Source organism: Lepidochelys kempii, chromosome 17, assembly GCF_965140265.1.
Source record: "Lepidochelys kempii isolate rLepKem1 chromosome 17, rLepKem1.hap2, whole genome shotgun sequence".
In the NCBI taxonomy this organism is placed as follows: domain Eukaryota; kingdom Metazoa; phylum Chordata; order Testudines; family Cheloniidae; genus Lepidochelys; species Lepidochelys kempii.
The window spans coordinates 15,652,307-15,673,842 of NC_133272.1; the positions used below are offsets into that span (position 1 = coordinate 15,652,307).

At 41.7% G+C, this 21,536-nt stretch overlaps 1 long non-coding RNA gene across 1 annotated transcript in view; it reads left to right on the top strand.

Moving 5' to 3' along the window:
- LOC140899729 (uncharacterized) overlaps positions 1-20,883 on the top strand; it is a 33,052-nt gene extending 12,169 nt beyond the window's left edge. Inside the window, exons 2-3 of the long non-coding RNA XR_012155433.1 lie at positions 16,002-16,167; positions 18,649-20,883. This is a non-coding gene — a long non-coding RNA (uncharacterized lncRNA). The remainder of the gene's footprint in view (positions 1-16,001; positions 16,168-18,648) is intronic.
- Positions 20,884-21,536: the final 653 nt, after the last annotated feature.

The window sequence follows — 21,536 nt, forward strand, 5'->3', positions numbered from 1 at the left end:
ATACAGGGCATCTGTAATGGTCAAATAATGTGTGTTGACAAAGGACCCCTTCTCCTCCTCTACACTCACCTCCATGCAGAATCGGGCCTTAATTTCTCTGAAATATTAAGAAAATCATTTTGAGCATATTTCTTTCCTTGTGTTCTAAATAGGCTTGCATGAATTAAGAACGTATGCATGTTTACTTTATTATGTCCCTAGTCACATAAGGACTCTGGGTATCTTCCCCATCTCCGAGAGAACAAGACATTTTAATTAGCCAATTATATTAGTAAAAAGCAATCTAATTTCTAGGTCAAACAATAGTGTGGCACAGATATTAAAATCAAATTAGTAAGATGTACCAGTGTTTCCCTTTAGCATGCAAAAATGACCTCCTGTGCAGATAATCAGCCTGGTTTCTCTGAGGTTATCTGTGGCAATGAAAAACACAAGTGCAACAAAATAATGAGCATGGTAACAGGTATATGAATTACTCCCTCCCGCCTCTCTGCCTTCTAACCGTTCAGATTTATAGAAGAGTATTCATAATGTCTTTTTAATTATGTTTTAGCATGCTTTAGAAAAACCTATCAAATAACCCAAAATACTGACAAAGGAGAGGAATGCTGCTCTTGCGGTTATCAGACTGGGGCTCAGATCTCAACATTGCCATTGACTTCCTGTGTGACCTTAGGAACGTCACTTGATCTCTCTGCGCCTCACCTCCCCAGCTGTAAAACAGGGATAAATATTTCTCCTGCTCTCTCTCTCCATCTTGCCTATTTCAAGCATGAGAACTGTGGGGCAGGGAATGGTGCACTGGTATGTATTTGTGTAGGAGCTACTACAAGGAGCTCTGATCTTGACTGGGACCTCTGAACCATACTTGAGTATAAATAATAAATAAATAAATAATCCAGGCATTTACAACTTACTCTGTCGAGGCAGGTGATTCCTCCCTACATCATGGCTGGTATTAGCTATTGCAGCTGTCATGTGTTGGGAATACACAGGAACACTAAAGCTCGATCAGCAACACAGTGGGTGAACAAGAGGGCTGTACTGATGGACTGGCCCAGTTCAATCACTCCAGGGAGCCAGTGCCTGAGAACAAATCTCCCTACCAATGTCCTTAGGAGCCTTGCTATAATGTATCCTGACCCTGTGCGATGACAAGTGGCAATGCTGGTCAGTGCAGCATGTTGCTTTGTCCAGTGAATGTGCAAATCTTAAGCCACCCGTAAGTGGGGCCCAGAAAGCTGCCTGAGGAGAAGTGCAAGAATTGTGTAACTGTTCTTTTGATGACGATGGTTAGTGTTTGGTAAATCAAGTCCTCAGCTTTATTCCAGTGTCACCCTACCTTCACCATCTGCTTGCTATCAATAGGATTAGTGACTACAGCTGCCACTACGTTGAACCCCTCATCGCACACACCATTTCCATTACAAACCAATTACAGAACCTTCTCCTTCAGTATAACTCATGTTTCTATTTGCACCAGTACATTCAATTACTCCGAACTCATTGAGAAATAGTGATTACAGGTAAAATCCTTGTATTGCTCTTTCCCTCAGAATTGGCCTTTTTAAAGATACCCATTGTTAGAGGGCCAGATCATCAGCTGAGGTAAATTGTCATCACTCCACACCAGCTAAGGCTTTGCTCCTTGACTTTCACAGTCAGGACTTCAGGATTTGACCCACTGACTTTTAAGAGAGAGTTTTGCATAAGTAATAATGGAGTGAAAATTTCAGGATTTGGTCCACAGATTGTAAGATCTTTTGGGAAGTGACTGTGTTGTGTCTTCTTCTAACTTAGCATCTCTAAATAACTATACATAAGTATGTATGTAAATATGGTATGAACATTATTATTATTGAGTTTTTATCAACAGAAGAAAACATTGTTTTACCATTTCTCTCTAATGGAAGAGTTTGATCCTTCATTCTAAAATATAAAAACAAAATAAAGGGGGAGATGATCCTGAAGCCTTGAGTCGGTTTTTATCTGTCCAGGCGATACTCTCACTGAAGTCAATGGAAGTTTTGCCAACTTTTCTAAAGTGACAAGCAATTCTGCAAGTCCCATTTAAAACACCTCACAAAAGCTAGATCCGTAGAAAATGCTGAACACCCACTGTGTGAAAATCCAGCACTTTGAAGGTATCTGAAGTTAGGAATCCAAAAATAGAGGTATACACAATGACTAGTCACTTTTGAAAATTACTCTCCAAACTAAAACTAAAGGTTGGGTTTTGTTGTTGTTGTTGTTTGTTTTTTTAAAGTTCTCAACAAAACTAAAAACTTATTCCTTGCTGCTTTGTGCCAACAGTCTCTGTTCCACAGTGGTATTGCCTGACAACGGTGTGCAGCAAACTGAATCTATTTGAAACGCAATCTGGGTTTGTCTGAATAAGACATTTATCCTTCAAAGGCCAGGGCAACAGAGCACTAGGCCTCTGAAAACTAACAGATCAATTGTGCTTAACCCTTGAACTACGAATCATTATTACATCTTCCACGGGTTCTAAGGTGTAAAACCTCTTCTAAGCACAACAACAACAAAGTCTGCCATACAGTAGAACAGCCGAAGTGGAAGAAATATGTTAACAACTACTGTAATGGGCAATTGCCTGCAATCTCAAGATATACAGCCCCTATTTCTACAGTGCACCATATGCTGCATTAGCTTGATCCTCAAAGTAAGGTTTTTACTCAGATGTGAAGTAATTGTTTCCCTAACAACACATGACATCAGGGAAATGCCCAAGATTGATACTGACACATTTCTAATCTGTTCTAATGTATAAGGTGAATAATTTCCTTAAATGATGTGGTAGCTCTTAAAGGTGCAGTCCCTCCACAGTTCTGAAGCCAAATTTAATCTATATTACAAATTACTGTTCCAGAGCTAAAGGGATAAATTCTGCTTCCCTGCTTATTTGGAATAACGTATTCCAGCTGTATTTATTAAATTGCTGAACTGAAAGTCTGAAAGCACTTATAGTCAAGAAGAGCATTGATAGCAATGCAAAACGTCCCCATTGCCATTCTGATGTAACCATGCTTCACGTTTTCTGTTATTTTTCTGAAATGAATGAAGTTGTAGATATTCTTTTTCCTGAAGGAGCACAAGATCCTTTTATAAATTTCCAGTCCAGTACTCCCTGCTCAAACATCATGCAGTATGCCACTTAGCCAGCCGCCTTACTGTTCACATAATAAATGAAAACATTAGGGTTATGCACTGGATTAAACCAAATATTCCAGCAGAGACTGATTAAAGACCTCTCTTCTATGATCCCTTACTGCCAAAAACACATACAGAGAGAGATCCAAAGTATTTCTGAAGGTCACTGGTCTCCCAGCACATGATCTTTTGGTCATATGCATCTGCTCCTGCTAAATACCTATCATTAATATTTTTAATTGACTGTTTCCGAAGATGAATTAATATTGGTCTCAATTCTAAAACCATAAGATCTTTTTCAGACAATGGCAGTATTTTTTACACCCACTGGAGAACACAAACAAGAACATTTAAACGTACCGTAATCATTTCTTCAGTAATTTGCTAGGTACTATAGATAAATTATTCTAAATTTACAGTTCACTATATCCTCAAGAAATGGACGTCATTGCTGTATTTCACACGAGAGGCTGACTTTTCCCCTTCCTTTGAACCATTTTATTTGTAAAGCAGTCACTAAGAATTTTCCTCTGTTCTAAAAGGTGGCCCTGAGTTTGCTGCATTTTTATTCTGGTCAACTCAGTCCCTCCTTCAAGTCATAATGGTGGCACAGATATTAAAGACTAGTGCTTATGATCACCCATGCTTACAGTTACTCACATAACAGGACGTGCTGACAGAAGCATATTAAAGAGATAGTAATCACTTACTTCTTTATGCTGGGTTCTTTATGTTTGAACAATCTTTCCCTCACTTTATAGGGCACTTGCATTTTGGACATTATGATATGTGTAGGTTTTGAAACCCGATGGCTTTAAAAAATGTTCTATCGGAACCCTTTGCACATATTGAAGTATAAAGATTCTGGGCCAAATTCTCTAATGGTGTCAGTTCATTATTAACACCAGCTGGGAAGATTACCCTTTGTATGCCAGACATGTTAGCGCAGGCAAGAATGCACTGGTATTGAGTTTAACCACTGCTTGCATGCAGTCAATAACGGATTAATCAAGAGAAGCACCTTTAAGGAAGTCCCAGCCAGTCAGAAGAATGGCATGCTACTCACAATCTGAGGTCTAAAGGTTGCAGGAAGTAAAGTCCAAGAAAAGTGGGGTGTCCTCAGGTTTCTTCAGTGGAGCATAAACTAGGAGGTCAAGGGAAATAAAACGCTATGGGTTCAAGCTGCACAATCTGGATCTCAAATGCTCCAAAATTCAGCATTCAGCCCTCTGATTTGGTATTGAATCCATCTCAGTATTTAGCTACAAAGTGTTTTAACAAAGAATGCTAAATTACATGCAAGTCACATTAAGAACAATCAGTCCCATATGATAGGGAACCTAATAGTTCATAAATGAGATGCAAATTCATTTTTACGGGTGCACTATAATAAGCCAATTATTTCAGAGCTCTTCAATTATGCAGTTTCAAAAAGCAGAATTGCTTTAAACTTTTCTTTTCTTTTTTTTTTTTTTAAAGAAGCAGCTTTCGGTTTTTTCCAGATCTTTCAGGGGGAAAAAAATACATCTGCACTGCAACCAGCACAAAAAATACAGGCCAAGTCACCAGCATGAGAAACACAAACATAAAAGAATAAGCCAGCTGGCAAACCACAAACATAGCAGAAGTGCAGACAATGGGCCATAAGTATCCCCATCAATTAGAGACACTCAGTAGCCCATCCTATTGCAAATTGCTATAGCTATTATGATCTGCTATCTTAACACTATGGAACCTTTGCAGCCTGATTGATATATTGGGTATGTGTAGAAATGGTGCTGTGGAAATAACTATACACAATCAAAGAGGCCTTCTGCAACTTTTGGCATTCAAGTCTGGAACAGAGCTCATTTTCCTTTACAAAAGGTAAATTTATGACTGCCAGTAGTCTCTCCCTCTCCTTTCTCAGCCAATGGTCTTGTATAAAGCAAAATAATAACCTTACTACATGACAAACAAACCCAGCCCATATCTATATTCTGTATCCTTGTGAGACAGGTTCGGCCAAGTGATCTACCCCCATAAGGAAGCCTTTAGCATCCTCTTGGCTTCACAGTAGCAGATTCATCTCAGTAAATTACATATAAATACCCTCTTCATTTTAAATTAGGCCTTGGGCTGCCTTCTCACGAAAGGCCCACCAACACTGAAACGTTCTTATCTGAAACCTCTTGCACTCTTGTGGTTCAGAGAAAGTGAACCTGGAGAATGTTCATTTTCAATTTGCAAAACCAAAACCTCCTCCTTTCCACGGTTGACACTCAGATTAGTCCCAAAGCGCCACACAACTTTTGTGTCCCTTCATTTTTATTACTGACAGTTATTGACATTGGTGGCAGAGGGAGAATCTGGAACCTGAGATTACAGAAAGAGTTATCTGAAGTGAAGGAATGAATCCCTCAACATTTTAAGGTCTGCAGAAGTAATTTTTGCACATGTTCTTCATTGTGGTGCTTTGTCATATATAATGCTCCTCTTTTAGGCCTTGGCAAGTGCAGAGTTATGGCCTGCCTCCCCACCTCTGTCATCCATAGATCTCAAAGCGCTTTCCAAAGGAAGTCAGTATCTTCCACTGAAAGTCCACGGAGTTCAGCACCTAACACCCACAAGCCCATTTGCTACATGCAAACTTTACTCTCAGTGCGCTAGACAAGATAACAAAATCAGTCTCAACAGGAAGGAGATCTGAACCGAGTTTGCAGTGTTACCCTCAGTTTGTTCCACTGATCATTCTTATTATCCGTATTACCTGGGAGCCCTAGGACCCCATTGTACTAGGCTCCGCACAAACACAGAACAAAAAAAGAAGCTCCTTACCCCATAGAGCTTACAATCTAAGCGAATCCAGCCTGATCTTTGGTGTAGCCTTTAACGCTGAACTGAGTACACCTATCCACAGTAACTTGAGAAAGGCCTAGCTCTTCATTACAAATACCCCAATTTTCCAGCTGCAACATGCAACAGATTTGGACCAAATTAAGTGTGCAAACAAAACAGGAGTGAGGTCAAAAATATGAAAGCTGCTCTGTGTTACAACCTGGCTCAGGACCCCCTGTATGGTCCTCAGGAAACCCCTTTGCTGGGACCCACATGCTTCCAGGCCCCCTGGGTCTGGAACAGAGTCTCATCGCTGTTTCTAGCTCTGGGTCTATAGGGCACACTCCCAGACTCAGACATTTTGTCTCAGTCCAGCCACCCTAAAGCCCCAAATCCAGAGACCCTCCTTAGTTACTTACACGTCTCCTCAGAGTTCCACCTGGGCTGTGGGCTTCTAGTATAACCCTGTCAGGGACAACATGGCAAGAAGCCAAGGAGCACATTTCTCAGCAAAGGAATTTTTTAACACGGTGACTTCACTCTTGAAACCCGCGAGAGTTACAGATGTTTGGAAACAAAGTCCTGAGATATACCCTCCCCTGGTCGGAGCTCACCTTGTCAAGCGTGTCTGAGGTTCATCAGTTGTTCAGGCTTGGCAGAGTCCATCCTGTCCTCTGTGTCCTGTAAGTCCTCCTTACGCATGGCAATGGTCAGCCAAGCCCTCTCTCTAACTCCGCACAGAGCAGAACCTTGGTCTGAAATACAGCTGCCATCTCTGAGACACAGAATCGTAGAACTGAGAGGTCACCTAGTCCAGTCCCCTGCACTCAAGATGGTCTACATAATATGTAGGCCTATCCCTGACAGGTGTTTGTCCAACCTGCTCTTAAAAATATCCAGTGAGGGAGATCCCACAACCTCCCTAGGCAATTTATTCCAGTGCTTAACCACCCTGACAGTTAGGAAGTTTTTCCTAATGTCAAACCTAACCAACCCCTGCTGCAATTTAAGCCCCTTGCTTCTTGTCCTACTCTCAGAGGTTAAGGAGAACAATTTCTCTCCCTCCTCCTTGTAACAACCTTTGCTGTAGCATGCTACAGATCCCCCAGTCATACTTGCCCCTTCCCCTGCCCCAAGGACCCTGTGTAGAAAAAAAGTGGAGTGGGCTGGTAGTTGAATGTGGCCTTAGATTGCTCTGTGATGGCACTGGGCGTTAGGTTTTTGCTGAAGGACTTTCTCAGGCAAGGCAGCTGACTGGAATGCAGTACAATAGGCTGCCTTCGGGCACGTCCAGGCTTGTGCACTGACAGTGCCTAAAACAGGTCAAGAGAGAGTTCATAATTTGACACACAGCCATATCCCACGGTGTCGCTCCACCATACATTATCAGGAACGCCAAGGGAGCAAGGCAAAATTATAACAGGGCTGCTTTAAACTGCTTAGATTTTGCAAGAGGGCAAGACAACCTGATGCCCAGGTTAGGAATTATTTAGTATGACAGATGGGCCTGAACCAAGTTGCCTCTGAACTTTGGAAAACCAAAACCCAAATCTAACTCTACAGGCTGGGAATGATCTTTGTTTTTATAAATCTCAGCACCACCCACTTCTGAAGGGTCTGAAGTTTGGGATGGAACTTGTGGCTTGAGGCCATCTCTGTTTAGCACAGAAAGCTGACATAGGGAGCTTTAGAGAAGGACATCTGATGAGAGCTTTCTTACGAGCACATTCGTTGAACCTGCTCCCATTTGACCTTCTGAGACAGAGTAATTTTAATAGATTCTGGGCTCATAACACTGTAAACTATATTGTGAATACACACATCTGTCTTGGGTAAGAAGCTTAAAAATTTTCCCCCTGTAGCCAACGGGCAGTGCTAGCCATAGCTTTATTTGCAAAAGGTTAAATATTCCTTTAATTGGATTGCTGGCATTTAAGTGAACAGCAGAATATCTTTCAGTAGTGTCCCTTTTATTTGTGATTGGAAAAATGCCTAGAGAAATGCCAAGGGAAGATTTCATTTTAATAAAAAAGAAAAGCTTAAGATCCCTTTGGAGTCTTATGTTACATCTTAAAACTACCATGAACTAATGAATTTAATCTAAAAGGTCCCCAACCACAGGCTGGAGAGAAATTGCAACACTGGCATCGCTTAAGCAAGTTGACTTTCTCTGTGTGCTCTGTGTTAATTGCCATATCTTTGTCCTTGCATTTCTAGAATAAATACAAACAAATACATAAGAAGATTTCAGTCTTTTGAAAAATTATCTAAATGAGAACTACAACTGCCCTACAGCAGCCTACAAACACTTCACAGCAGCATTCATGTCAGAGGCTTGCGCATAAATAGAGCAAAAAGAAAATCTCCACCCTTCCTCCCATGAGTCACTGCTGGGAGAGGGAGGGGGAGAATTACACTCCAGAAATCAGACTGCCTGGAAGAAAAGTTTCCCCCGTTAGCTCATATCAGGGTCAAGTTAAGGACCCAGTTCAGTTATCACAGGTATAACAAAGGAAGCATTGTATGGGAGTGGTTAATTTAAATGTTACATCCCTTGGGAGCAGAGTGGGGATGCATAAAGAGGAATAACAGGGTCTATAAATCGCCATAAGTGACCTTATTCAGGTTAAATTATTAGGACCTGTTGTCAGATGGATAAAATAAAAGGCAGCTGCTGGAAAGTGGATTGGGTTTAGCTTTCCATTAAAAAAAAAGAAAAAAATTTGTTTCAAGTGCAGGGTTGGTAATTGTGCAAGTTATAAAGTTTAATGTCAGGTTTGTGGAGAAGCAGTAATTGACCACAGTGTAATTGACTGATCTACTTTAAATGGATTTATTGGGATGTATAGAATGAGATAATCAGAAGAAATGCAGGGATCCAGAGAGCAAACGGAGAGGCAGGCTCAGTACTGAAGGTCTTTACAGGTGCCTTAAGGAGTATCCTATCCTAACAGCTTGTAGGATGGCTGAGCTGTGCTACAGAGAAGCCACAGTATGCTCCAGCTCAGAAGGCAGCTCAATGGAATGTAGGACCGAAGGATTTGTGCAGCATCAGATCCTCTTATCCTGCCCCAGTGTTCCCTCAACTCTGCCCCCCATAAAGCAGAAGGAGCCCCCACACCAAGGGGGTGCATACAGGGGGTGCACACACACCCTCAAATCAAACTCTTCCCCTTCACACAGCAGAACAGTAGCGGTACAAGGGAGTGGATTTGCCTCATTAGTATAACTACAGTATCTGAAACCAGTCGCTGAACAAGAACAATTTTACACACTGGCTCAATGGCAATTACAGAGACACCAACTCTATCTTCCCTTCAAGCACTCAGGGTCAGAGAGGGGGAAAAACACAACCTCAGACATTACCAGTATTGTCAACTTTTGCATGTCACGTTTGGTGCTTTTCTTAAAACCTCATGGCTGTGGAGAAAACCTTGACCCCGATGCTCAGAAAGACACAAAGGAAAATCAAAAAGCACCCAAAATGTAAGATTTTTTTTAAAAGAAATCTTATGATTTTTAAACCAATCTCATGATTTTTGGACACTTGCAGCTGGCAATAATGAACTGCTTAACTTGGTCATCCTGTGCCACAAGGCAGGTTTCTCCTTCTCTCCTCCCCAAAGCAGGCCACAGGCTTGGGACATAAGGTCCCATTAGATAGCTCCAACTGCAGCTACAAGTCAGGCCCCTTGCGGAGATATCAGAAAGGCCCTGACCACAGGAAAGGAAACCTGGGAATCATCATTTGGAGCCAACAACCTCCATTTTTCTGTACTACGGCACTGGCTCTGTCCCTTGAGCTGTGATGGTTTGACTGGTAGCTGTAGGGACTAGTCACCTGGGTATTTTTATATTTATAATGAAGTTGCAAGCTGCTGCTTTTCACCATCATCCTGAGTCCTGTTTTATTGAACATCGGGCCTCAGCATCTGCAGAAACAACATTAGAAATAAATGGGAAAAGTGCCCAGAAGCCATTGAAAAGTATTACAGGTTTTAGCAAGAAAATGCTCATGTTATAAAGAATTTCACTGTCTGTTTTGTTCAGCCTAGAGTAAAACATGCCCCTTGTCATGAATATGTTGTGATACATGCTGATGAATCCTGATTATCTACAGGCAACACCCCCAAGCCTTCAGATAATGAGAGCAGCCAGCCCAGCAGTGGCCTGCGACCTGCTGCCTGGGCAGCAGCAGGGTGGTGGTCGGTTCCAGAGCTGAAGGAAAGGAGTCCGGGGTTAGGAGCCTGTGAAAGGGAGACCAAGATTCAGGGAGGGGAGCAGTCTATCTAAACAGTCTTATTTATATCCACGAATCTTTGCGAAAGCCTTGAGGTTAAAGCACTTCCGCTCAAACGCTCCCTTCTCTGTCCCCCAACCTCCTCCATGCCAGATATCGGCAGAAACACACAGCAGGCTTTCCTGAGACCATTCCTTGTATGGAACATCCTTTGTCTTTAACTGAGGACACAACCAGGCTTTGGATAAGTGAGTTCTGGAGCATTGAAGGCAGCCCTGTATTTGAAATAAAGTGTTCATTACTTTGGTTACCCTGCCATTCGTGGTGGCCAAAATTTTGCTCTAAGAAACATGTGTGCACATGTAGACAGAGCTAACTAGAGTGAGGTCAGTAATTGTTTCGCTGAGATAGACTGATGAAAAGCACTGTAGAATCGGCTTCCTTCCCCCCCACCCCCCCACATGGGTTGCAGGAGGTTTGAAAGAGGCTGAGGGAGTGGAAAGCAAACCACGTGTTATTTTTGGGAGAGTGACACTGCCTGACCAGCTCCACGGCGTCAATTATACAATGCAATGGATATTAGATACATTATATACATATCTGTATCATACATATCATGTAAAATGCCTTACATAGTATAATTGTTTATATTTGACATTTAGTCTGATTATAAGAGACTAATTTTAAAATGTGTTTGCCTTGGGTTTTGTGTATCGATATTCTACAGTGGAAATTAAAATAGTTAAGTTACAAACCCACCTCAAGAACAATAGTGGCTTATATTGGGAATGCCAGCAGACCAGTAACCACAAAAGCACTATAAAAGCACAACTCAAATACAAAATAAAAGAGGTGGCCTTTTTTAAAAAAGGTAGAGACAGTCATACACTTTTGCCTGAGGGACTGAGGTAATTAAAGCACCTCTGGTCATTTTTAAATGTTCATTTTTATTTAGAATGAAAGTTTGAGTAAAAGCAGGGTGACAATAGTGACCCATACTGGCAAGTGCATTGTCATACATAGTATTGGACAGTGAATAGGAGTTGGTTTGCAGACTGGACAGCTGCCTGTTAAATGCTGCAAACCCATTAAGATGGGGACCCTAGGTCACATCTTTTTCAAATCCTTCCCATTCTTCTGTAGCTTTAAATTGCAAGACAGTTCAAAGTAACAAGAGGGTTTTTTTCACCCCCATCACTTTCAACTTTTCACTTCTCTGTTATAGATGACTTTTGCCATGGGCCTTGTAAAAACATCCTTCAAAGGAAATGTGTTTGAACTCCTGATTTTAAATTCCATGCTGTATTGCATAAGATCAATGTCTATCTATTTTCTATGGAGAACAAACACAAAGGTTTGTCTGCATGGAGGGTGGGGAAGGGACACTTCCTTAATTTAATGTAATTTATGTCTCTCTTGCTGCCATAAAGGAAATGGATCTCTCCCTATGCACCTAAGTAAAGCCGCATTGACTATTAATAGCCAATTAAAGGAAAACACAACTCTAAATTTCTTCTTCATGTGATTACAATGATCTAAAAGGGGAAGTCATTTTAGTACCATCTGAAATAACCAATTGTTTTCTGGAGACAAACCCGCCAGTACTAAATCAATCAACTGACTGAATCACAAACTTAATTGCATATTAATGCACCAAAAATGATGTAATGACTATCTTGTTTATTTTGTTCCTCTCTTCTAAGCTTCTATTTGTTGTCATTAAAAGAACCTGGTTGTACTATCTATGTATTGCTCACATAGGGTGCTGTACCTTTTCTTTAGGTGATGTCTGCTTTCCAGAGAAGGACATGGATGAGAGTGAACTGGCTGATAGTCAATCTCACAAATGCCAGCACTTTGGGGAAGGATTTCTAGGCTGTGACAGAAGTAGTCTCTGATACTAAAAGGATTTGCCACACTTGACAATTTGAGGGATGTTTGTGGAATTCCTCGGGGGAAAAAAATGAATAGCCCAAAGCATACGTCCAGGATTTTAACTTCCTAGCCTCTTGCTGGATAGATCACTTTAGGGACCATATAAGCTTTTGGGGACAGGAACCAAAAAGCGTCTGTGTTTTTGTTCTGTGTTTGTACAGAGCCTAACACCTTAGGGTCCTGGCCCATGACTAGAATCCCCAGACGCATCCACAAGACAAACAATAAATAATAGACTCTTATTGATACCTATTTTTCTGTAAAAGAACAAAAAAATCCTTTACATTAAAAATCAATGTTAACATGTATATTAACACACATCCCCAAAAACTTACAAACACACATGCCTCCTCCCCCCACATCACACACACACACAGAGACTTAAAGTTTAAAATTAGGGAGCACGGGCTCTGCTATGCAAAAAATATGCAGGGATATTCCCAAAGAAAGAGTCATCTTTCTTTGATGTGTTCAATACTTCACATTGTATATGCCTCACCTTCAAGAACATGATGTACTGTGCCATACATCATCGTCTAATTTATTGACTCATAACGACATGGCACACACTGTAGATCTCTGCCCACTGTAGATCTACCTGTAGATCTCTCCCGTGCCAATCTTTAATCTTACAGTTTCCAAGCCAGTGGCTCTGCCTGTGTGCCCGTGGTGGCATGGTTTGCACAGTGAATTAGATTCACGCAACTCACCTAAACATCCCAACACTGATTTTCCTAATGACCGCGTTCATCCTCAGTATTGGGCTAATCAAGAATGAGAATCAAGTGCGCTCACTGACAGCAAGACCCTTGTGAAGCTGCCAATTAGTAGTAGAGATGGTTCAAAGCAGGAACACTCCACCCGGATCCCCCCAGACGGTTGAATGCAAATGAATGCCCCTCCTGGCTTTGATTTTGCCAAACAAAAAAATCTGTCTGGAGAAATTTTCCCAAGCCAAAAGTACTCTTGGTTTAGTCCAGTGCTATACCTCCCTATGGGGCAGGAAATATTTTAGTCGCCATTTTACAGGTGGGGAAGCTCAGACACAGGAAGATGATGTGACTTGCCCACATTAACTTTATGTGCACAAACACTTCTCCATGGGGATGGAGGGGGAGGGAGGCAATCTGCTTCCTGATTTTGCCCCACGTCCTTTCACATACCGGCCGGCTGGAACACTTGCAACAACCCAACTCATCAGCTTGGTGTGTTTTGGCTGCTTCCAATACTAGACCTTCTGGGCAAAGAGGCCCTGAGCCACAACCCTTATATTAAAGAGGGAGGAGGAGGAGGAAAGGGGAAAATAACTCAGAGATCATTTGTTCTAGATGCACTAGCATAATTAGATCAACTGGTGGGACTGATGCCTGCGGCTTCTGCATAGCTCAGCCATGTTAAACCATCTCAAGCAACACTTCTTATACTCACAAACCGGAATAGAGAGCAATGCGATATTGGGGGGGGGAGGGGTCGCACTTGCTACAGCAGGTTTAAAATTACGCCCCAGCTACCCCATGTCTCAAAGAGACTGATGCTTACAACGGTATGTTTATTCCTTGGCCAGGATTGAGCTCTGCGTCTAAGGGGAAGTGCTATTATGCTCAGGTTAAATTGCAATATGTAAAGATAGTGTATTACACCGGTATACTGGCTTCTAGACCATGTTGCATATTTAGCAAAGGGAAGCTGGGAGAATCAGAAGCCACTGCATACATTATGAGCTGCAGTGCTTATGAATGGAGGAAGTAGCCTTTCAGGATAACCACATGGCCCTGTAATGCATTGCTGGCCAAACTCCCACTGGAGTCCATCAGCACCAGCAGTCGCTAGAAGCAGTCACTGTAAGGATGTGCTCTGGCAGGGGCTAAGCTTCCTGTCTCCAAGAAGCTCATGACCCAAAATCACAAGCTGGTATAGAAGTGAATTGCTGAAGGCCGCCAGACCTTCCCCTCCCTCAGGGCCAGATCCTGTGCTGGGATTCACATAAGGCATAAGCCAGGAGAGTCCAAAGGTAGTTTAACATTGTGTGTGTGCCATGCAGATTTTGGGCGGCTTGGAGGCTAGCGTGACCTTCCCCCTACTTCCCAGCATAAATTAGAGCAGCCCCAGCAGGTACTTTACCTTACAGCAGCTTTCCCATAGGGCTAGTTGTGGTCCTGCCACCAGAATAGCAAGAGTGCAGAAAAGCCCTTCCCACACCCAGCCATTCCTTCCACATGTTCCTTACCTCAGAGGTGGTGAAGGGATGTCTGCGTCACCCCTGCTCTGGAGAAATTCTTCAGGTCTGTTTCACACCAACTTTGTCCCTGCTATGACACCGTAAGAAGACCACAGCAGGGTTCTCATTATTCACTGCCAATGTATCATTGCACTTTACATGTATACCATTTGGCATTGAGTTTTTTACCAGAGCATCCCAGCGTGATTTTTTTAAACATTAAATTACATCTCACAACATCACAGTGAGGATTACACCTATTTTATCAATGGGTATTCAGAGGCACAATGGGTATGAATGGGTATTCAGAGGCACAAAAGGTGGACAGGGACTTGTCCGAGGCTATGTATGGAGTTAATGGCACGGCCACGGGAAAAACCCAGGAGTCCTTAAAGTCCCCTGCTCTAACTACTGGATGATTTTTCTTTTGTTTCACACATAGACTTGTCACTAAGTTTAATCACACCAAGAGATCAAAAAACTATTTAAAAATCACATATATGCCTGTTTCCTCAGTGTACATGTTATTGAGTGAACAAGAATTCTCTTGTACAGCTCCACTTAAATGGAAGCACACTGCCGAAATATCAATACTTGCTATGATTAATATTGCTATTTATATCAGCAATGAATTGGGTTTGCACAAAAATAATTAGCACAGCATGCCTAGGTATTATTTGCTCCTAACTATATCAGAGTTCATTTCAATGACAGCACTATGTCACACCACATAAACAACAACCAATAATGAATAGCCAGAAATTTGTTACCTTAAAATATTTCCCTGTGTAATAGCCTGCGTTATGGTGGGATAACATTATAAACTGAGGTGGATAACTGTTTTGGTGAATTCATGGGTGGAGTTACTAACGTACACATCAACGAAAAGAATCCTGCTCTTGGGGCACTGAGTTTTTTTAAAAAACCTCATTCAAATTCTGAAGACGTAGGTTAGTTGGCTGGGTTTTCAGTATGAAGAATAGAGCTGGGTGAACAATAGATTTTTCTGTTTGCTGGCATTTCCAAACATATATACATACATAGATAAATGGTTTGGGTCAAATCAAATTAAGAGAGACAACTAAAACCTCTTTTTCCTCCCCCTCAGGGCACTTTGTCAATGGCACCTAAGTCTTGAAATATTGTTTTCTGACTGAAACTATTCAGCAAATTCATGTCAAATGTGCAAGTAGTTTTGGATTGGCTAACACTGCATTTTTTAATGCAGAATTTATTTGCACAAGTCTCCCATCGAGTGTGAGCTAGGGGTTAGAACACTGGGCTGTCTGTCAGGACTCCTGGCTTCTCTTTCCAGTTCTACCACTGACTTGTGCACGATCTTATTTACTTCTTTGTTATTCATTCAAGTTTGTTCTATTAGTACACATTGAGAGCCCAGGCCAATCCCTGGCTACCCTAGATAGATTCTTGTGGCACACCCAAACTCAGGCAATCCCCCCCACACACACACTACACTGGCAGCAACATAAACATAACAAAAATGCAGTAAATCCAGCCAACAAAATCATCCTGAATTCCCCTCCTAGAGCTCCCCAGCCTTGCTATTCTCCTAACTCCTTTGAGCAAGTCATTTAACCACTCTGTTCTCCATCTGTAAAGCAGGGGGTACTGCCAGGACTTACGTGCTCACAGGAGTATCATGAGACTTCATGTACTAAGGATTTGGAAGCGCACTGAGATACTTGGATGACATGAGTGTTATGGGCTCCCTTCTGCAAGCTGCTCAGCGTTCTCTGCCGGGTCCAGCAAAGCACTAAGCCGACTGGTATGTGTAAAACAGCAAACCTACCTAGAACGGTTTTACAATAAGAGGTACAGTTAGACACAAGTGTCTAATACTTGTTCTGACTCGAGGGCATAAGGGGAAGCTTTTACTTTGCTCTCAACCATAGCCTTTTCTAGGCTGGCCCCTGATGGCACCTGTAACACTTGAGCTGATGAAAACAGCCTTACGACAAACTCGGAGCAGAGCAACACAGCCTCAGAAATATTTGAAAGATAAGAATTCACAGATTGTGTCACAAAAGCAAATACAAACTTCCTTATGCTGATCACTAATTATTAAAGACAAAGTTGGAAGTTAATTAATACCTCTTGCCAATATCTGTCAAATGTACATATATCTAACAAATGCTACAAACCCCCCACAGTATGCCCATAAATCAATCCAGGCAGGATTAACATACTTTGCATCTTTATGGTGTGCTACTGCCCCCCTGTGTAATAAACATTTCTAACAGCGATCCTAGAATCGAAAAAGGCGAGGCTGGTTTTCTTTAATGCAGAGCCGTTTGGGTATTGTAGCACTGTATGTCCCCACACCTCTGCACCGAAGAGCAAAATGAAAAATCAGATGACTTAATATTTCAGTGGAGGAGGACTTATTTTTTCACCTACCCAGAACAGTATTGCCCCTTCCTATTTCCTCCATAACCACAACAGGTTCACCTCTAGCTCTCAGGTAGACATGTACGCTATTTTGTGGTGTAGCCCAGAAAGCAACAAATTAGAGGACTCTTGGGGACAGTTTTTTCAGAATAGTTCAACTCTTATGTAGGGCCACAATGACCAGGGTCTGAGAGTGCTCACTCTGTTGAATGCTGAAACTTAACCAAAATATAAAAAAAATCAGTCAACAAATGTCACTTTAGGTGACTAAATGGGGACTGATCTCTTCAGAAACTCTGGTCCCCCACTGTGCGTTCTCAGCACCTGGAAGTCTAGTCCTGCATGAGTACAGGCTCACGAGAAGAAACGGTCCATAAAGCTTTATTAGCCTGTTTCCAAGGGTGATGAGCACATCCCATTGCCCACTGATATAGTTTGGTGCTCATTTGCCCCAACTCCACCAAGTTCCAGCTTATGCCAGCGTTCACGGTGTAGCCCCATTTATTAATCGGGGATTCAACAGGGGACCTTCAGAGCTAAAAGCATGAGCTGTTTCAGCTGGAGCTAAAAAGCCGAGGTTTTCCAAATGGGGGTGTAATTTTCATATTCTCGGGGACCTGTAACAGACACTCACCACACACTGATGCAGCTTGGGGCAGCTGGAAATGCTGTAAGAGCAACATCTAGAGGAAATAGAGTTCAAATCCTATCAACAGTTCAGTTTTTTTATTTTCCTCCCAAAAGATGCCACCACCAGACAGGTCCCGTCAAATGTGAACAAACTTCTCCATCTGACCACTGACTAATCAGCACATCACAGAATAAACCCTATTCAATTCACGACAGAAGCAGTCTGGTCTATAGATAACTAGTCTTTTTATTGTTGCATATTGACACATCTTGTGCATCTTCACAACTAGTATCCAGTTTCTCTGAGTGACAGCTACATTAAGCTGATAAACAGGTAAATGGGGACTATTGTACTTCAAATAAGGCTCAAATTAGGCTTGTTTGTTTGTTTCTTTGACCTTAGGTCAATGCACTTTCATTGCAATTAGTTCCCTGATAAGATTGCTCCTGCCAAGCAGCACAGCATGAAAATTACTCTATTAGTAGATCAAATTTCAGCTGAATTTTTTCGGGCGTACTGAATTCTGCCCTCTTGTTGAGTGATTGGCAAGCAGAACTCCTAGTATATCAGGCATGGCATTGACCAATGTGGTGAAATTAAGGCTATCAGATTTGGAGCAAAAAGGACACTTTGTTGTGTAATGTTGAGAGGCTTATCTAGCATGGGGTGGGGGCCATTTAGGAAGAAACTGGGCAATGCCATTAAGCGTAATGAGATTCGGAATTAAAACAGAGGGCAAATTCCAGTTAAGAAAAGGGAAAAGTTAGGCTGATCCTTAGCAATCTTCCTGACAATGAGATCTTTTATTTTATGGAAGAATCTCCCAAAGGAGATTCTGTCACTATTCCTCCCCTTATGCTACTTGTCTATTTATAGTGTAAGCTGGTTAAGGGAGGGACTCTCTCTTATTATGTGTTTGTACCATGCCTAGCACAATGGGCCCCTAATCTTGAGTGGCCACAACTGTGCAAATTAAACACCACCACCACTAAACGGAAGCAGAGATGCTCTATTGCCTGGCTCATTTAAAGCTATGCCAGTGAAGTACTTGAACAAAGATTGTTTTACAAAGTCTCAAAATTTGCATTTGGATTGGCTAATATTTTCAGTAACAACATTTGGGAGCCGAGGTCTACATAGCACCTCCACATTCGGGAGGTTTCTGTGTCTAGTATCGCATTTACTTGGAATTATTTAATGAAAATGCTTAACTTTTTTCCAATACAGAAGCCCAAATCCTGGTACCACTGAAGTCAATGGCGAAAACAGTGCCTGTGGTCCTCAACCTTTTCCATACCGTGACTCCACGTTACAACAGAAAAATGGATTGGGACCCCCTTTCCCACCGAACCATAAAGATTGGAGGGTAGTTGCAACCTCTGGGCCTGTTCATACCCCCGAGCTATGGACTAGGGGCTGGCAGCTTTCCAAGGAGTTCAGAGATCAGCCTAGCTGAGGCGAGAAGCTAGCAATAACCCTTTGCCCAGCAGCTCTCAATACAACTCTGCAGACAGCCCCAACGTGAATTATACTGGTATGTGCACAGCGTCACCGATTGCAACTGTAGTCGCAGTTGGTTGTTTTACTAATGGCCCTCCTAACCAATAGGAATATAGCAACTGTGTAGTAATCCAATTTAGCTTACATCCTCTGAACAAATTAACCCTTGGGTTGCTGTATTAAACTCACCAGGCAAAGCATGTATCTAACAAGTGCCAAAAGATACGAGGGCAGTCCAATACCTGCCAAACAGAAAGAGCTATGTAACTTCATCCATCAGATTGTAAAGCTCATCATTTCCATCCTCCAGAAAGGTTTATGACAGGATGTACAATTGATGTACGGTTACCCACAGAAATTTATTATTAAAACAGAGGTTTAAAAATATGCATGCAAAGGTTAAAAATCGGTTTTGTTCATGTAGAATATCTTTTTTTTTTTAAGTATGAAACAGTCATTTGCCAGGTTTTCAAAGCCATCTGTTTTCAAAGCCTACCTTCCTTGTTGTTTACCACAGGCTGTCTATCTGTTTTAACAACCTCCAGTGGGATTTCACACACCTCATTATGCAAAAGTACTACTTATGCATTCACTCCAGCACTTGTCTAACTAATCTGCACTCATAACACCTTCCACCGAAGATGCAGCATCCCTCTTCAGAGGCTGCAGATCAAAAACAATAGTAGATGGTGTCATAGCAAGAGAAAACATAGCCTCCTGTGTATTACTGTTGTGATACAGGCCTGATCGGAGACTGCTTGGAGCTTATAAAAGAAAACAGCAAACACAACCATTCTGTCACAAGAGATTTTGCATTATGTATAAGATTAAAAGCTAGTGTTGTATTTTTTAAGCTTAGACAGACTATTCTTCATGGTCAAAAGGTTTTTAACCTTTGGTCTTTTAGGGCTTAATTCTGGCAAGGCGCTGAGCACTCCCAGCTTGCGCTGATTAAAGGCACTCAGTATGTCATTTTAACAACATATCACTCACAAGCTTTCCATCTGTACCAAGCGGCTCTGACCTCTGATAGAGCATTACACTGCTGTTTACAGCCTCCTTTCGCCTCCCACTGCTCCCTCCCTCCAGATATGTTCACATAATTGGCAGATCATTGACAACAACAGACCTTCAGGACTGCTATGGTCTGTCATGTCAAGGCCTGCTTGGGAACCCTTTAAACACACATCCTTGACATAAACCATCATGTTAAGAGCTTGCTGGGAGGCTTTATTTCATGGATTATTAACATGATAGACTATAATATCTGGAGCCATTATGGTCTATCACACCAGGTTAGCTGCTGCGCATCCTCACTAGCTATGTAGAAATTTTTTAAAATTACCCCCATTGACATATTTGATCAGGTGTATTTAGAGGTTTCCAGGTTAAACGTCTCAGAATTCTTTTTAATTATTCCCCCCCGGCCAAATTCCCCCACCCCCACCCCCCAAAAAACAATCCACATTGTCTGGAAAATACTGAAGACCTCTTGGCATTTCTGTTTATTGTAACTCTAAAACTAAAAACAAAAATGGTTGCTGCCCAACTGATTTTACACTAAATTTAGTTTAGAAAGAAAAAAAACCTTTCTCCTGGACTAAACACTTGCAATTCAAGTTAGCCATTATAGCTCAGTATCAGGAAAGACCGAATTTTTAACTGCTGGGGTGGTGGTGGTGGGGGGATACCTTGTCTGTAGATAGCACTTTTCATCCACAGAGCTCCTTTGTAAAGTACTTTGAGATAAGCATCATCCCCCTTCTACACATTGGGAACTGAGACAAGAAGTAACTTTCAAGTTCATCTGGCAGATCCGAGACTAGAACCCTTGTCTGCCGAGTACCACTCCATCTCGCTACCCTCTGGGCCACACTGCCTCTCACTAATGGTTAACAAATGATTTCTTTTTTTCCTGATTTAGAAGGGGATTAACAAATTAAAGGTTGAATTAGGATTCGAGCTGGGTGACAATTTTTTTTTCCAGTGACAATTGCAGATTCAGCAACATTGAAATGTTTTGTAAATTCGTGTTGGTTTTGCTGAATTACTTGAGTAAAAATTAAATTTAAAAAAAGGCCCAATGTGTAAAATATTCTACCATTGTACCTTTTGGTGTGTTCCTTTTATACATTTTTTACCCTTCTTCCTCCACCCACTCCCATTCACCACCTTATTTTCCTGTCTTTTTTTTTTTTTAAGACCCCTCCCCAGTTCCTGTGTCTGATGGCTAACAAGCATGACAATGCATGTAATGTAACAAGGGAGTTTCACAGCTCCTGGTAAGAGCAATTTCACTGACAAGTTTAATTTGTCCTTGTTGTTTTCATTTATAGTCCCCTTTGAATAATCATATAACACGACTTGTTTCATCAAGTCCTCAAAGTCCCAGAGCAGCTGGCTTCAGCACAGGCAGCTTGTGTTCGAGTATTGATAGTCGCTCTCTCAGTCTTGGCTAAGATAACGATTTGAGTGGTCATGCAATTTTTGTACTGAATTATCTTGTCTCAAGAGCAAATGGTGATAATGTTAATATCTCAAGAGACATGAACACAGTGTCAGCATTTGTATCGTTCCCTGCCTCAGTTTTCCATATGTAAAATGGAGATAGTATT